The 5,552-nt window shown below is 40.4% G+C and overlaps 1 long non-coding RNA gene across 2 annotated transcripts; it reads right to left on the reverse strand.

Moving 5' to 3' along the window:
- Positions 1 to 272: 272 nt before the first annotated feature.
- Positions 273 to 4,872, reverse strand: LOC108646180. 2 transcript variants are annotated; one of them, XR_004222043.1, is made up of 3 exons: positions 4,755 to 4,872; positions 1,386 to 1,528; positions 273 to 698 (listed from the first exon to the last, which is right to left on the reverse strand). It is a non-coding gene; the product is annotated as an uncharacterized LOC108646180 (long non-coding RNA). The 2 variants fall into 2 exon arrangements; XR_001924239.2 differs by lacking the exon at positions 4,755 to 4,872 and adding an exon at positions 1,632 to 2,437 and having other exon boundaries at positions 300 to 698.
- Between the last annotated feature and the right edge of the window lie 680 nt (positions 4,873 to 5,552).

Genomic DNA, 5,552 nt, shown 5'->3' on the forward strand with positions numbered 1-5,552 from the left:
GTTTATCATAATAAAACTTGAACTATTACAGGGAATAACCCCATATAGCAACTGTAAAATTTCCATGGAACAGAAATGGAACATTATTTTTATATAAAGAAAGAGCAAGTACTTTTATTCTGAACCCCTCCGTTTTTGTCTTCTATTTCTCAGACCAGTAGCCAATGGAGACTGCATGGAGACCGCCAGTGTGGAGTACACAGGAACATTGTATAGTATGAATTAATGGAAAGTATACATTAACAGAATTATACATCATTCTCCTGTAGGGTGAGAAAAACAAGGACAGTTCGTAGCTCTGCAGTGATACTTTTATTGGTAATTTTTGTTTATATTGTACTTTGCAAAATAGTAGGTGCAAAACAAGACACACATGTAGGTGTGTAGATGTCTTATTGTATAAAGCACTGGATCATTTGCATGATACACATGATAAACACATCCCTGGAATGGACAGATGCAATACGACAGGCATGCTTAATGTTGCTGTGAGGAAGTGCAGTGCAGGGATGGCTGGGTTACTCACGGCTATTCTCTAGGTTTGGGTTCTGTTGCACCGAGGTGACTCATATGCTTATTGAACCCCTTTGTTCTGGGAGGCTTAGCGCTGTGTGTGCTGCCTCATGCAGTAAAAAAGAGGATATTCTAGTCTTCCACTTATCCATGTTCTTCCATAAAGCCTGGGGTCCATGCATCACCTGGATTTTAAGAGATATCACTCTGAGGTTGCCAAGCGCTTGAACAACGTGCCAATGTAAGTTCCTTCCTCTTTGCCCCCTACCTACTTGTCTGAATTGCCATCAAGCTCTTGCTCCTAGCTCTTCCCATCTGCAGCACTTCATATTAAAGACATCTGTTTAGCTGGATGGTTATTGTTCAAATGTACGATTCATGCCGGGGATACTTATTCATCCATGCTCATTCACCTGCATAGTAACTGCTCTGTAACTTCATAATAACTAAATGCAGGGACTTATTAGGTAATGGACAACCATGGGATTGCCTGCAACTGCAAACAGGTTTATCTAACATGCAGTGCAATTGGTTATTATGTGGCTTTGCAGCTATTGTTGGACTTCTATGACAGCCAAAATATGCTTGGACCAAACGTTACACATCCAAGTGTTACTCTAACTTGGCATCTAAATTGCTGGAGGATTGTTCTTTGAGTGAGCTAGGATGCAGCGTGTAGTATATCCAACATTGCTTTGCTATTGTTATTAACTTCTTTGTTGCCAGGGCAGTTTATAAATGTAGAACCCTTAAATTAATGTATTACAAGCCATGGCAGCAGATTCCATCTGTGCAGCGTTAAAGCAATTTGCTATTCATGTCATAGACAAAAAATGAAAGGGAAACACAATAGATGTTACCCAGTGACTTACAATCCGTGGAGATCATGTTGCCGAACGTTGCATCTTCTGCATTCATCACCATTTAGATTTCTTATATGTGCAGAATTTCCTTGGGAGGCGCGTGTAATTGTTGCCTGGCAATTAGACCAAATGGGTGTCCTCTGAGTGTGATTCTTTGTTGTTCACATGAAATAAAAACACATTAAGAGACAAAATCAACATCAATTTAGGTATATTGATGAATAGACCGAATGCATGCTGGTCCCCCCACCGTACCACTTTCTGCTCTGTGCCCAGCAGCTTCCATATGGGCTGGGCTCCGCCAGCAAGCCTCTAAATTACAAGCACTCTTTTGATTGTGACTTGAATAGGAAAGGATGTTGGTTATTGCTTCCCTCCTGTGGCCACACCACAAGTGCACCTGCAGCAAGAAACTGGCATCAATCCTATGAAAAGCAACCCATGATGCTATTGTTCCTCCAAGCAACATGCTAACCTTGGCTGCGTTCCTCCAGCTCCTCTTGCTGCCTAGGGATTACCCAAATACAAAGCTCTGTCATTTGCCTATTACTTGCTCACTCATCAATAGTGCCCCTTTCTTTTGCATTCATTACAATGTAGCGTTATGAATAGTACTGAACAGACCTTGCCTTTTGCAAAAGTGTATTTAATAATTCCATGCCTCTGTCCTGATAAGCTACACATTTGTTTGGGTGATGCCGCCATGCACAGCGACTGTACTGAACCGTGACCCATTATTAGGATCACTTCGGATTATGTGGCTGAGAAGAAATAGCCCTGCCTGAACAAAAGCATTTTGTGAATCTTTGTCGACAGAAGAAGCAGAAGAAGGTATTCAACTTGGCCATTTCTTTTAATCCTACCCCCCTCCCTACAAGGCCTGACTTGGAACCCATGCTGAAGTGGGCAATGCTGATTTCAGGGGAAAAAAAAGCATTGCTGATGTCTGGAAGCGGTGAACTGGACAATCCTTAGAAAGAGACAGCTGTTCAGCTAGCAGAGGTTTCTTGTCTCTCTGTATGAGATGTGACAGTGGAACAGGGGGGTCAGAGTGTGAGACTGCCTGCAGCTCCTGCTACCTTCCAACCCTGTGCAAGGAGGGGAGTGAGACTCTATCATCTGCTAGCTTCATTTCAATTATCTTCCTAGAAACACGGCAAATATGCCTTTTCCCCCACTCCTCTCAGTGGTTCATCTGTTATTAATAGCAAGGTGGCTTGTAGTAAGCCTTTCGCTATGCTAATGTTTATATGTAATGGGGGTAAGATTACATAATACATTGTTTTGGGGTCTGTACAGAAGCACTATTTTTAGGAATTAGAGTAGTTTTATGGCAAGGCTGGAAAGGAATTGGCTCTGAGACCCAAAACCAAATAGGGGAGAAGCAACCCCTGGTGGCCAAGTTGCAACTCATAAATGGAAGCGTATAAAGCTAAGACTCCACTTGGCACCCTAAACACAAGCTAAACTGACATTATACAGTATATTTGTCAGATATTAAATACCTGATTTACAGTAACAGCTTTCTCTTCCTCACACCACTTTGCAGACCCCCTTGTTCTGTTTGTTTCTTTTAATCACAAGGTGGCACCACAATCCAGAGAAAATAAAATATTATATTGTTATATAAACATCTCTTATAATATAAAAATGGCAGTGAGCAGATTCTGTAAATATGTTCAGGTCATTGTGATGAAGTGATATGCTTCTGGGCAAGGTCACTTTGAGTTTGGTAGGCCCCTGAAATGCAGCCCTTACTGTAAATCATATGGATCGCTAAAGAGACCACTGACCATATAAAGATGAGATTGTGATATTCTGTTTAGTTGTTAGTAGTGGGCATGTGATATTTTAACAGAAAATGGATGTGTAATATGAGTCAGTGTTTGACGTTGAGTAGCTTTCTGACCTATGGCTCCAGGATCTATATACAGGACAGAGAATTCTCAGTGACTTCTCTGTGTGGGAAGCTCTACCTTCAGCACTTTATCTGTACAGCTGTTAGACTTCACCCATTACAGCATGCTTCGAAAGCAATGGAGTGGGGATGATAGGTATTAAAGCTGGCCACCAGTACATATATCTGGGCAGTAAATTGAAACAATAATAACCAAATCTCATCTGTGGGGTGTTCCAAATGGTTGCAGGCAACACTGAATAGGATCAACAATGAGGGAAAGATGGGTCAAGGTTAAACATCGCTATTATTATCAGCATAAAATATACTAGAATATTATTTCATAATATACATGAGTTCACAAAGCCAACTGCAGAATGGACCGAGGGGAGCAGAACTGCTCATCAGTTGGAAGGATGTTTAAGGCTAAGGGCCTAATGGTTTGTCCATCTCTGTTATGCCAGCAATCGGGCACTTGCCTGAGTATTTTGACAGTAAAGGTCCACCTGTCACTGCTCTGTGTACGACAGCCAGTGTGCTTTCCATTTATTAGCATCAGGGACAGTGACAGGCAGACAAGGGTCTTTTGACCGCCGCTGTTTTCCACCAGGCGGAAATTGTTGTCAAAGCACCTATTGTGCTATTGGCCTAACCCTCACATCAGAATTCTGCTAAAAGTCTGTCCACACACAAAAGTACCTGCTATGGTCTGGCAAATTAATTGAAAGCTTAAACTGCAGTTGCCTTGACTATAAGCAATTGTGAGAAAAAAAGGGGCATTTATAGCCATATAAATATCAGCGTAACATTCAAATTATTGTAGCCATCTGGAAATCTGATATTAAATGACTCTAATCAATAATAATTCTCTATTGTTTTTACAATGAGAATGCTCAGAGCTCATTAGAAAATGCTAACCTTATTTTTGTTCACCAGTATAGACTAAATATTGATAGGATTGGTCTTTGGTTGCAGTCATTGTGGAACGTGATGTTTTGGGATGATTTATAATTGGTACTTTTTGTTACTTTTGTGCATTTTTAAAAAAAATAAGATTAATACTGAGCATATACTCCAATTCCCATTATTTCTTTTTATCTTCCAGTCTGTAAGTGTGAATGGTTTAATTTCAAATGTAATAGCTACAGGACAAATATTGTAACATTTCAAAATAAAAATGGAATAATAAAACAAAGTCCAATTGCCTATTGTCTTAGAACATCACCATGTACATCATACTATTCTTATATTTTATTTAAAAAAACACATTTTGTCCCATTGGAGCTTCACTGTCCCATTTGCCTAATACACACACAAACTAGGGGCAATGACTAGGGTCACAGCAAATTAACCTGCCTGTATGTTTTTGGAGGAAACCCAGACACATGGAGAACATACAAACTTCTTGAACCTAGTGCCCAGGTTGTAAATGAGCTAAGAACCCCAGTGCTGAAAGGAAGCAGTGCTATCCACTAACCTACTATGTAAGCCTGCAAATGCTTCCTCCTTCTGCCACTCCTTGCTGGTAGGTGTTTATTACGAGTCCTGTGTGCTGGAGGCATTTGAGGGTCCCTAGAATGGGAAGGCATTTGCCTATTAATGCTTGCTGTGGGCGATGCAGAGTGCTGGCACAAAGGAGGGGCTACAGTGAGAACACACCAATGCCTCCTGCCTGTCAGTGCTACGTGCTGCCCACAGCCAGCATGGAAATGACTTCCTTGTGCCCATAACCAACAGCTTTAGACATTTGTGTGCACAGGAAAGGAAGAAGAAAATAAGAGTCTGTAGTGTCCAAAAAAAATACAGAATTCTGACTCTGATATAATACAGCCATTCCATAAAAGCTTCTAAACTAACCACTTGAACTTCATTACTGTCTTTTCCCAGAGATCCCCCTAAGTGTACAAATTTTCCTCTATTCGACTACTAAACTATATAAACTCCTGGATGACGGAATTCACAGCCATTTCTGTAAAGATCTTTTTCTTATCTTGACTGTTCCAAGTTCAAGTCTGATTATTATGATCCCTGTTTATAATATATTTTTGTTTATAGTTGTGTCTTTCAGTCTATTTTTGAGTTTCCATCATATCATGTCTCTCTGCTTATTTTTCACTCTATAAATAGTGAGTTCATTTGAGGTCTCTACAGCTAAGTTGACTTCCTGTTAATGTTGCAGTTGGGGTGATCAGTTAATGTGTTGTTGATAGCATTTGCTCTAATATAGAGACAGCCTTTTTTGTTTACAGGCAATGTTTGGAGGTGACAGTATCATAATG

This window comes from Xenopus tropicalis, chromosome 3, assembly GCF_000004195.4.
Source record: "Xenopus tropicalis strain Nigerian chromosome 3, UCB_Xtro_10.0, whole genome shotgun sequence".
Taxonomy (NCBI): Eukaryota; Metazoa; Chordata; class Amphibia; order Anura; family Pipidae; genus Xenopus; species Xenopus tropicalis.